The sequence below is a fragment of the Colobus angolensis genome, unplaced genomic scaffold (genome assembly GCF_000951035.1).
Source record: "Colobus angolensis palliatus isolate OR3802 unplaced genomic scaffold, Cang.pa_1.0 Scaffold88, whole genome shotgun sequence".
Taxonomy (NCBI): domain Eukaryota; kingdom Metazoa; phylum Chordata; class Mammalia; order Primates; family Cercopithecidae; genus Colobus; species Colobus angolensis.
The window spans coordinates 5,582,546-5,595,314 of record NW_012122709.1 but is presented as its reverse complement, the minus strand read 5'-3'; the positions used below and the strand labels follow the sequence as shown (position 1 = coordinate 5,595,314).

Sequence of the window (12,769 nt, the reverse complement as noted above, 5' to 3'; positions counted from 1 at the left end):
AATTCTTGTATTTTTAGTAGAGACGGGGCTTGGCCATGTTAGCCAAGCTGGTCTTGAACTCCTGGCCTCAATTGATCTGCCTGCCTCAGCCTCCCACAGTGTTGGGATTATAGGCATGAGCCACCACATCTGGCCCTAATTTAATTCTGAAATGAAAACAGACCAATTCATAATAATGGATGAATGATGGTGGTGACTAAAATAAAGACACTGCTGGCGGCCTCACCTCGATGGGCCCCTCACCTGCACCTGCACCTGCACCTGCATTCTGAAACCCTCACAGGAAATGCAGCACAGGCTTGTCAAGCCCCATTCTGTATCAGAGCTGACCAGGGCACGGGGGACACAAAGACAATGCTCCCTAAACATGCAGCTCTCCCTTTTGCCTACCAGGAGTCATTCAGGTGGCAAGGGCCCACTGAGTGAGAAGTGGGGAGATGTTCTGCTTCTCTGAAGCCAGGGTGCTTCCCTGGACCTGACCAGGCCATTTATTTCTCAGAAGACACTTTAGGTCACTTCTAAAGGCCAGGCTGGAACACAAAATGGCTGAGAAGGATGCCAAGTCCCAGACATGACCTACACTGAGAGGTAGCTCTGCTGAGCCATGCCCCAGGAGTTTGTGTTAAGACTTCCTGGGCACCTGCAGCATCGTGCTCATGGCACAGTAGTAAGTGGCACTGTCTTCAGTCCTCACTGGAGAGATCACCAAGTGAAAGGCTTTCTGGGTCAGAAGGTGCTTCACAGAAAACCGTCCTTGAGTAAAATAGGCACCTTGAGATCTGCTTTTATCCCCATAAAAGACAAACTGAAAAGTATAATCTGGCCTTATGCGGTACCAGAATAAATCTGGATTTGAATATGTACTGTCGTAAGTGCAGAGCAGTACCACCTCACTGCCATTCACCACCATCCGGTCCGGGAAGCTCTGAGTTACTTTGTCACACAGCCTGCCCCTGTCTGTGAAAAAGACAAATGAGGAAATAGTGAATTCTGCACCCCCTAGACACTGAGTACAGGCCATGCTTAGCCCAGAAGAACTCAATGAGCAGAGGCAAGAGAAGGACACGGAAATAAAGCGAAAGGCAGAAAATAACCAAAAACCAAGAGTGCAAGAGAAAAAGCCTTCAAGAGTCAGAGAAGGAGAAATGGGGTTATGGAACAAGTGGAATGTAAACAAATGAATCTACTTACAGAAAAACAAAAAGCTAAAGCCCACAGTAAGAATCATCTTTTCTTGATACCAGGGCAGAGGATATACAATAAAACAGGGTTCCTAAGATCTCAGAGACTATCTGACGGTTCTAACGAAAGAAGACGGGAGGAAGAGGAGACTGGCAGCCTGGTGGTCATGTGACTGATTCAGCCGTGACTACTAGAGACAAATGAGTTCAGCCGAGGAAACTGCTATTGCTATTACGATTTTGACCCCAGTCCATCTTGAACTAATACATATGGCAATGAAAATTGATTACTTTAAAAAAAAAGAAAAGAAAAGAAAAAGAAAGGAAAGGAGGGAGAGAGGAAGTGAGGGAGGAAAGAAAACTGCAAGTCTAATGATGGCGTTCTTGGATATCCAACTGCTGCAAAAGTAGTTCACTGTCCATTTCTGTATCCTCTGGTCACAGACTGGTGTACTAGTCCATTAATCACATGTCGTACTTTGAGTGACACTGTCTTATAGCATCTAGTACAGCTCCACACACTTTGTTCTATTCAATAAATGGAATAAATGAAAGAGTACCTTGGACAACTCCCTTACTTCTCTGTGTGAAGAGGGAAGAAAGGGGATTGGACAAGATCCTTTCTAAAATCTGTCCTAGACCTGAATTCCAGAAATCTTTGATTTCAGATGCTTGAGGGAGTGTCCTGATCCTAAGTGCTTCTTGCACTTCACCAGCTTGACTTTCTGTCTCTCACTGGGCCCACTGCAGCACACACTTGGCTCCAGCTGGAAAATCCTGAACATAGCTTCCTGGCGGGTGAACTGCCATGAGTGGGTTACAAGCTTGCTGAGATAGGGTTCAGAGTGCCCGCGTACCTGGGGTGAGTGGAGCCCCTGAGCCAGCCCCTCACAGCCAGAAGCCCTACAAATACGATTTTCCACGTAAGCCATGAATATGACAACAGTTCGGAAGCTCTGCTGTAAAAAACAGAACACGGACTAACTCACTCCCCAAAATTCAGGAGTGTTTCTAAGAGTATTTCTAGAAGGTCCTTCATTTCCCTTTTTCCCTACATCCAATTCTTCAGTAAGAAGTGTCAGTTCTACCATGAAAATATATCTCCAGTCTATCTACTTCTTCCATCTCCACCGCCACCACCTTCTATAAACACCATCATCTCTTACAGAGACTGCTTCAACAACGCACTAACTGGTCTCCTTGCTTCTGCTCTTGTCCCTGGACAATCCATTCTCCAGTTCTTCATAAAATGTACATCAGATGATGACAGCTGGACCTCCTTCCCAGGCCTGTAACATCTACAAATGATCTGGCCCTTGCTTCCTCCCCAGCCTCACCCCACATCTCCTTCTCTTTCTTCCCTTCAGCTGCAGTGGCCTTCCTTCTCATCCCTTCTATGTCTTCTTTTCTAGCTGCCTGAAACTCCTTCCCCAATTTTTAACAGTTCTCAGCTCCAACTAAATTAGTCACTCATCCCACCCGTCACCAACCTCAATTACATCTCTGGTCTTATTTTCCCTCACATCAGTATCTGAAATCATCAGATTCAGGCATGTTTATTTTATGTCTCTTTCATCTCACCTGTCCCCTACACACACACACACACACACACACACGCGCGATAATATAAACTATATGAGGGCAGGGAGCTTATCTTTTCACTGATACGTCTCTAGCCTCTAGGCTTGTGTTGACCACAACACAGACAATCAGTAAATATCTGTGTAAAAAAAAACAGAATACAATTTCTTCACTTAAAAACTCACCATTCACCTAGATTTAGCAAATAAAAATACAAGACACCCAGTTAAATGTGCATTTCAAATAAACAACAACAAAAATTTCAGTAATATGGATAGTTGGGACATGCCATATTTGGAACACATTTATACTAAAAAAGTATTCATTGTCTATCTGAAATTCAAATTCCACTGGGCATCCTGTGTTTTATCTGGCGATGCTAGGCATGCAGAATACCAAAAGTAAGCACCAGGCAGGCCAGAGTCCCACCATGAGCACCTTCAGAGCCCCTGGATGTGGAAGAGGGAGATTCAGGGCCCAGGGGCTGCCTTACCGGTGCATTGACTGCCCATGCCTGCACTGCCACCTGCCGGCAGGGGTCCAGTCCACGAGACCCAGCTCCTTGCTGGCGGAAGTCCATTTCAGAGCTTCCGGTTCTTCCAAGCCCAAGGATTCTGCTCACTCCCCAGCCACAGTCTATTAGTGTCTGTCCCTGCTCTAAAGATGTTGTCTGGGCTTGATATTTATATGAGAGCTGACTGTTCCCTTCCTGATCTAGACCATAACCGTCTTCAAGTTAAATTGCTCCTCCTCTTCTAACTGCCCAACCTCAGCTACAGCTGACCATACCCAAGCACAGAGAAGTGGGTTTAATGGACCTTCACACAGAGGGACACATCCTCTCCTATATTGTTTCACACAGAAGGTTGAGACATAACCTGAGCCCTGCTTGGGGTAGCATCGTCATGACTCTCCTGCCCTGGTGTCCTTGCAATATTTCTTGAAAGGCATCCTTCCCCAAAGGAAGGGCAGGCACTTAGCACAGCAGTGCAGTATAATGGCTAAGAGTGGGATCCTGGAGCCAGCCTGCTTGGGTTCATATCAGCACCAGCTTTTACCGGCTGTGTGACCTTAAGCATGCCCTGACTCTCCAAGTCTCAATTGCTCCATCTGCAAAATGGAGCTAGTAATAGCTTTTCTCACAGGACTATCGGAAAATTTAGGGAGGTCACACATGCAATACACCCAGCAGATAAATAATCTATGAATGTCAGGTATTGCTGTTACATATTTAATTTAAATGTTGCCATTTTTATTAAATAGACATATGAATAGAGTTCTTAAGAGTCTTACGCTCATCAGTGTTGTTCAGGGAAAAGATGCTGAGTAAATCTAAATTTTAAAGTTGCAAAATCTGCAAAAGATTATTGATATGTTGTATCAATCAATGGTTAAAAAAAGAAAAAGACTGACGTCTTTAATTTGCTGTCAGTGCTGCAAGCATGTCCTACAGCTCTGTGATCCCCTGAGACCTATGATCCTCTGAGACATGAGCCAGCTGTGCTTTCCCCCAAGTCCGCAAGAGCATTAGGAGCATGAGAAGTGAGCCTTCCAGCCCCTTGGTCTTACGTCTTCCAAACGTTGCAACAGGCTTGTTCATGAGAGGCCACAATACATGATCAAGTGACCCCGCCACTGTAGAATAGGAGAGAGTCTCAAGATTTAGTGGCCCAGTAAGGACGTATTGCCCCTAAGTTTCTCCACTCCATCTTCCTTAAACCTATTGGCATCTGCAGCCTGCACCTCTCCCCAAGGAGAGGGTTCTGCAGGCCCCACTCACCCTGTAGGCCCCACCTGCCCATCAGTGAAGCAGGGCTGCCTTTCATTAGCCCAAAACTGCCGCTCAAGAAGGGCCCTGAGACCAGGTGGGAGCCAAGAGATTTGGCGAACAACGTCACCCTTGTCCCACAGCTTGGATCTTGATCAGTCATATCACTCAGAAGAGGGACTTTTCTCTCTGTTTCCTTTGAGGTGGGCAGCTTTGTTTTTGACCTTGTAGCGCCCTCTGCTGCTACTAATTATCCCATCTCCATAAATAGGTCATACTGGAGGTTGACAGAAAATAGGTCAGGGAAGAAAAACATTCTTTGTTCACAATTCAAGTCAAAGCTACTGCTTCTGTCTCCATTCCCTTTTCAACTCTGAGACTGGTAGCTGCTTCTCTGTCAGCCCAAAGGGACTATCCTCCACCAGTCACCCACAGAGGACTGTCTTTAAGGATATGAGATAGCACCCTAAGAGGACAAATGGACATATTCTTGTCTACAGAAAGCCTAATGCAACAGTAGAGGACGTAGGGAAATTTATTTGGATGGATACAGACAAGTGCATCTCTTTCTTGGGAAAGAATAGAAACGTGATTAAAAAGGAAAAGCCTAGAAACGTCTGAACGTATGGAAATGGGGGTGAGTGGGCTAGAGAAAGGATTTCTGCATCACTTTCTTCCTGTACCACATTCCATCCGAAATCCCTGGGACAAACCTGGCCTGATGAATTGCAGGAAGCACACCAGGGAGGGACAAGGTCCCGCAGACAACGTCCACCCCCAGGATGGGACAGCGCCATGGGGACCCAGGGCCTCTGCTTTGGGGAAAGACCTTGCTGAGGGCCCAATGGGCAAGAACAAGTGTGAAGAACCCTACCATGATTTTTTACCCAATGCCCTCCACAAAGCCAACGTTTGAAGGAAAACTGTGAGGAAGAAGGGACACTCCATGGTGTTGCTGTTGCCACCTCTGGAGCAGCTTGTGGCAAGAATGGTCTTGGTCCAACCAGGTCAGTGATACTTTTTATGATGGGGCTGTGTGGGACCTGACCTGACTCTTGCAAACCAGATTTCTAAAGCCATCTGCAGGGTCTTTTCTCCTATTATTCCCCAGGCATGGAGGGCAAACAGATTATATCTCCATTATCAAGAGGTAACAATTGGTAGAGACTGTCTGGAGCATGCTGGTAAGAAGGATTCTGAGGCCACATCTATATGCAGAGGAAGAGAGTGATGTGTCTATTAGCAATATCTACCACAGGAGCAGGAGGCAACCCCACACCATTTTGTATTTCCCGTTCCTGCTCTCGATGTCATTCCCTAAAATGAGTCCTGCAGAGAAAGAATAATCAGAGCCAATTCTCCACTGGATTGTCCTTTTAGTAAAGGGCAAATTTTTCCATTTCTGTCTTTTCCATGGCTTCCCTGGGATCTCATGGACCGTTTCCCCTGCTACCAATTGCTGTTGCCTGCAGCCTAAGAAATAAAATTTTTAAATACCTATAATTCTCTCTAAAATCATAAACAATGTGTCAAGGCCAAACACCTCCCCAGTGTGACTTATTCATATATGGACTTATCCTTGTATAATTAGCAGGAATACCCTGAACCAGCTAGCAGAGCCCCTGAGGACAGAGACCACCCAGAGAAGATCCTTGTTCTCCTGAGTCACAGAAAGGGAGTCACACAAGGCAGGAGTGGAACTCAGGTACCCTGAATTCTAGTCCCAGCTCTGCCTCTACCTATCTATGTGACCTTGAGCAAATTTACCCCTCAGAGCTTCAGCATTTTCATCTTTAAAATGAGGGCATTGGCCCAGGCAGTTGCTACATTTCCTTCCAAGTCTCACATTCTAGGATGCTAATGTGTAAAATTATAGAGCTGACCCAAGAGTTATTAGTTTATATCCCCCTGTGCATGTTGCTTGAACTCCTCATTGCCCAGCAAGAGGAAAAGGGAAAACATGCTTCTTCACTGGGGGGTAGCATAATTTCCTGGTTTACTATGTGTGACTCATCAGAGCCTGGAGGTCCAAGCCCATATGCCAACTTGAAATCCAGTTATTATTACATCTGGAAGAGAGAAACATGCTGAAAACAGCTTTTGGGACACCATCAATTTGGCCAAAAAAAAAAAAAAGAAGAAGGCTCTGTCTAGTGTGATAACATTTTGCTATCGTATTTATTATCTTCATCCCTGAAATCCACTCTTGCTCTCTCCTATCTCTGCTCTGAAAGACAGAAGGAAGGCAGCCCTCTCCCAGGCAAAATGGGGCCCCTGTGGGGAACAGAGGGGTGTCTCTGTCAACAAAGTTGATGCCACATCCCTTTCAACCATGCTGACGCCTCTGGTTTTTGTAAAGGTGCTCACTCCTGTGGGTACCGGGTTAATAGGAAACTGACATTTGGAGCCAGCACTAGAGGAATCATGAAACTCAGCAAGTAATATTTGACAGAATTTTTTTTTTCTATCTGAAAATCATCAGTGGGAGATTCTAATGTGCCTTAACAAATAGGAACAAAAGATGAATGTTTAATACAATTCAATTTAAACAAATATTTATTAAGAGCCTACAGTTTTTACCACAGATCATCTGAGTCAGTTTCTGAGGAAACTTTATTGTTGCCTTAAGGGAGTTGGGGGGTTGTCAATGGGCCAGAGATGGGATGAAAAATGACAACAGATTTACCTCTGGGACCAGGACATGGTTAACCACAGTGGCCCTGGGTAAGCAGCTTAGCTTCAGAAGAAAATGTGCACAATGGCATGGGTAACCTAAAACACTGGGCAATCAAAATATTATTTTATGATTGGCTTTAGCATGTATTTTATTATTTTGTAGGGCAGGTTTATCTCACCAATTATGTATTTTCTTAAGCTGATCTGTAAAATCTACAGGGGAAAAGTATTTTAATAATTATATGTTTCTGCAATTAGGCTCCCAGCAGTCAACAAAGAGGTGGTACTTTTTGCCTTTCCAGTGATGAAAAAGAGAGCCTGGCAACCCTGGTGGCCCACCAGGGTCTCCTTCCCTGCCCTAGGTCAGAACCAGCTGTAAACCAGCAGGCCATTATCTTCTTATAAATCTGTAGAGCAGGGTGGACAACAAAAGACAGCCTGCTAGGTTTTCAGGACATGAGTTCCTTGTGTAGCCAGAGAACCTTGGACCATCCTGACATGATTCATCCTGCTGTCCTCACAGCTTGAATCCTGTGCTGTATGAGTAAGAGAGGTGCAAGCCCAGATGACTGTTCATGATGCTGGCCCCCCTTGCACCCCTAATCATGCTAGAGATACAACCAGGGTCTGAGAGGAGGAAGTTGCAGCACAGCACTAACAGGGGCTTTTGGTAAAGGGCCTGGGTACTGTGTGAAGAACAGTGAGATGCTCAACTTTGGGAAGGGGACTGAGTTAACTGTGAGCCTGGGTGAGTACCTCAACTTCAGAGGTAACTTTAGCGGAACCCCTCTATACCTAACACCTGTCAATCAGAGGGCTGAAACACTTGGCCAGATAATGAATTCTCTTATCTGGTGGGAAAAGGCTGTAAAGATCAAACCACCTTTCCTATGGGTAAGCAAGAGTCTGTAGTTTGTGTAAAGGCAGCAGCTCCTGTGGGAAGGAAGGAAACAGGAAATTTACATTTGGAACAGGACGCGAGTGAGAGTGAAGCTTAGTAAGTGCTATCTTTAAACCAAAGGTGTCAGGTTATTTGGTTTGGTTTTTGAATTATCTGGAAGTTCCAAAGAAAGAACACTTCTCTCTGAGGATTTGATTGCAAAATTCAGACTTCAAACTTCTAAAAAGATCAAATGTTAAATCAGATAGTAGGCTTGGAAAACTCTATTTCTCTATGTAATAAGTAGAGAACTATTTTTCTTTTGTTTGCTTGTTTGTTTTATTTTGTTTAGGAAATAAGAAGATTAGATGCCCTGGTGGTGAGTGGGGAGGGCAGGGACATTTGCACAGCATTTCTGGATAAATTAGGTCCAAATAATCAAATCAAAGACTCTCAGCTCAGAAAGTAATTAAAGATCTCCTCACCCACCTCTTTAATTTTGCAAATGAAGACAGTGAAACTCAGAGAGGTAATGAACTTGCTCAAGGTCACACACACTGAACCTGATATCAAGGTCCAGGGCAAAGCCAAGACAGCTCATAGTTCTCTCCAGCCCAGACCCAAGGGAGAAAAAAAATCATAGTCCTTGGCCAAGGCAGCATCATTTGCATCCCAAACATTCTTTACCCAAGACTTAATGAACTCAAAAAGAAATCCTGAGTTCCAAAGGGAGATAAAATTACTCTGCGCCTGTTGAAAGAAAAAGCAAGCTAAAGTGGAGCAATAATTGAACTTGGTATTAGGGGAAAGGTGCAGTCATCTGCAGACTGAGAGAAGGGTGAAAAAAACAAAATGAAAATGCTAGTCTTGTCTTCAGACAGTGATTATGACCACAAAACACTACCGATAAGTTCTGCATAGCTAATTTCTGTCCCAGTGGGGTTTGTATTCTATGATATATTGCATCAGCTATGTGATTGTTTTGGACCGTAGGATATGTATACAGAATTGGCTTGTTGAGCCTTCTGGTGTCTTGAAGTGAAAATCGTATCTCTGGGCATATCTCTCAGGCCTGAAGCCCTAGGCTACCGGAAAGAAAGATCCTATGACTTATCCTTCCTCTGAAGCTTAGTAGTTGGAGAAAAATTCTAGTTCTTGGGAAGCTCTGCAAAGCTGGGTTCATTAAGCTGACGCCGCAGGTTTTTGCAAAACCCCCCAGCACAGTGTTTAACAAACCAGTGGCTCTAGGTTGACCTTTGGGGAAGGAACACAGCTCACAGTGAATCTTGGTAAGTGGAGGGGAGCATTGAATCCTCTGCCTGAATGTATCCATTTTACGCCAATGAATCGAGATATGGCTTCTTGCCCCATCTCTGCCACATTCAAGTCCTGCCTGGCTAAACAATGCTCATGGATGTGCACGTGTGCAGTGGGATGCAGCTTTTTCTAACCTCTCACAAAAATCACGTAATCCCTTCACCAAACTGCTTGGTGGCTCTTCTGAGCCCTCATCGCCCTGCTAGTTTATCAGTTAGAGGAAGACAAGTGCCCAGGGGCTTTCATATTTTTAGGTCATTGTGAAAAAAGGAACGTTGGTGATGTGTTTGCCTTCTTGGGAGGACAACAATAATGATGATTTATTAATTGGTTTCTATATGCTAGCTGGTGTGCTGCAATCTTTCTCTTATCACACTGAATCCTTATACCCAGTCTGTGAGTTAGGTGCTATTATTATCCTCATTTTAGAGAAGAGATATTTATATTTTATATTTCTATAGAAGCACAGAGATGTGAATAACTTGTTCAAGCTGGTGAAGTAAGAAAGAGAACCTGGAATTTAATTCTTGGCACTCAGATTCCAGAACTAAGAACTTTTTAGTGAGGGGATTATGTCTGGAGGGAATGTCCCTGATGCTGTAGTCTCTAAGGTGGCTAAAATAATCCCTAAAGGGGCCGGGCGCGGTGGCTCAAGCCTGTAATCCCAGCACTTTGGGAGGCCGAGACGGGCGGATCACGAGGTCAGGAGATCGAGACCATCCTGGCTAACACGGTGAAACCCCGCCTCTACTAAAAAATACAAAAAAAAACTAGCCGGGCGAGGTGTGGGGCGCCTGTAGTCCCAGCTGCTGGGGAGGCTGAGCCAGGAGAATGGCATAAACCCGGGAGGCGGAGCTTGCAGTGAGCTGAGATCCGGCCACTGCACTCCAGCCTGGGCGACAGAGCCAGACTCCGTCTCAAAAAAAAAAAAATCCCTAAAGAACTGCGCTCTCAGCAAGTAAAGCCAGGGGTTGATCAACAGGACCACTGTGACCCAGTTATATATTCTTAATCCTTACATCATCAAGCAGTTATTGTTTTCCCCACTTTCCAAATGAGGAAACTGAGGTGCAGCAGTTAGGAAACTTGTCCTGGGTTTCAAACTCAAGCCTGCTGCCCCAGAGCCTGAGATCTTTTAAATTAACTGCAACTACTGACCAGCTAGATTAACTAATTACTTAATTAATAAGACAACAACCTAACAGGCTGTAAGGTAAAAAAGTAATCACATTTGTTGCAGAGGTCCTCTCCCTTTTCAGGAATAGCAATACAATTGTATAATTTTATGCTTCCCCTGGGAGAGTGGGTGGAGCCCTGGCTCCCGCCCCTGGTGGAAGGGTCTTGGCAGTATTTGTAAAGCAGTCTGTGGGGGTGTAACTCAGGGCGGATCTGAAAAGCTCGTCTTTGGAAAGGGAACGAAACTGACAGTAAACCCATGTAAGTATGAATAACTAATCCTTCCAAATTTCTCCCTGGATCCCTGATTTCCAAATTTTCCATTCTGTTTCATAACCCGAGTCCAAACCACAGCAGTCCCACTAATGGACTCCAATGCAAACAACTGCTGGTGTATTCCGACTGCACCCAGGTCTCTGCTGTTTGCCCTCACGTGCTATTTTAACTAATAGCTGAGAATGACAGTGCCAGTGGAGCACTGAGTTAAGGAGTCTGTTTGAAAGGAGACTGTTTGAAAGCTTCATTCTTTATTATAATTGGTGAGATTTTCCAAGGTACTAGGAGAAGTTGATTAACTCTCTGAGCCTCTATTTTCCTCCTCTGTAGAACAGGGGAGGCAGTTCCTGTTCCCATTTTACCACAGCAAGCGTGCTGTGAGGGGATGCTGGTACATTTCCAATAAGGTGACAATGAGTGTGAGGAGAAAGGAAGGCCCCCAGTGGTCCGTAAACTCTTCCACCAGTCCCATACTACAAACAGCTGGTTTTATCAGGGGGATTCTTGGATGACAAGTAAGCACTTAAGTAAATATCAAGGGGAGTTTGGGCAACTGAGTTTTTGTAGATCCTCGTGTCATTGTGTGATACTGGAGGCAGTAATAAGCTGACATTTGGAAAAGGAGTAACTCTGAATGTTAGACCAGGTATGTTTTAATAAATGTTATTTGTTTCCAAACATAAACCACCATCCTTAGAAATTCAGTGAAAGATAACTGAATCTCCGGCCCAGTTATTAGCATCTTTCACCATGGGTCTTTCTGGAGAAAATGACAATGTGGGCAGCCCCTGACTGCAGCCCTTTCAGGACTGTTTCTTTAACACCTTTAAGTACTTGGGAATGTTAAGTGTGTTTTTGTTAATGTTGGAGATATGTGTCTGACAAATGGAATCTGAATTGAAGTTTCAGTGTGTAGGGGCAGAAAGCATTTAGAAAGGACAATGTAAGGACAGATTAGACTAAAATACATACCAATGGCTGGGAGTATGCAATGCAAACTAATCCAAAAGGAAATAGTGAGATGTAGCCTGCTGATTAAACAACTGAGTCAGCACTCCGTGTCAGCTGACTTGTCTTCCCAAAGCTTCCATGTTGGTGCAATTAGGAAAAGAATTGTCTAATCCCCATAACTCAAAACCTTGGAGCCAAGCTAAATTGGGTAAAGCCTTGTAAGATTTTCTGGTACTGACACTGACTACAAGCTGATATTTAGGGAAAAGGTAAGATTGAAAGCAAATATTCAAATTAGTCAGAAAGACCATGAACTTCTGAAAACATGCCCCAGGATGCTGTTAACTGCTGCATTTCTAATTGGGTCCTCATGGAACATTTTCATCTCCGCCTTGTCTGAGCTTTCTGCATTAGAGAAGCCCCTTTTGATACCCACTCACTTCTGTGTCCCTTGTTGAAAAGGTGGCAACTAAGCTTGGAAGTGTGAGAGAAGGATTCCCTAATCCAAATGCAATACTCAGGGGGATATTTTAAGTATTGCTCTGCCATTCTCAAAACAAACCTGATTTCAATTAACTTTAATGTAGTTGAAATTTTGTTCCATGAGGGAATCTCTGTTTTCTATGATAATGGAAGTTCGTTTCAAACAATTGTTTGGGGTTTAACTTTTGCTCATAATTCCCAAAAGATACCAACTATTCAATGAGTATTTCAAAATAAAACTACTTTCATGACCAAATTGTTATCCCCATTAGAAAAGTTAGAATCAGAATGTCCTAGTATGTATTATGTGAGCTCCATGCTACCTTCCTAAAGTTTCTTATGCCTAAAACAGCATAAGAGAGAAAAGCATTTCCAGTCTAACCTGTGTGTTCACCGGCTAACAAGGGTCTAAAGAGCAGGTGAGTCAGTTGCTCTATTTCCAAACTGGATTGGACATTTAGAGTCCTGCAGATACTAAAA

General features: G+C 44.2%; 1 long non-coding RNA gene and 2 gene segments (V, D, J or C); 2 read left to right on the top strand and 1 right to left on the bottom strand.

The window, feature by feature from the left end:
* LOC105503813 overlaps positions 1-12,769 on the top strand; it is a 908,479-nt gene that overhangs the window by 825,815 nt on the left and 69,895 nt on the right.
* LOC105503812 overlaps positions 1-12,769 on the top strand; it is a 594,664-nt gene that overhangs the window by 547,422 nt on the left and 34,473 nt on the right.
* The window catches only part of LOC105503811, a 105,644-nt gene that overhangs the window by 90,728 nt on the left and 2,147 nt on the right, over positions 1-12,769 (bottom strand). The gene's annotated exons all lie outside the window — the stretch shown is intronic.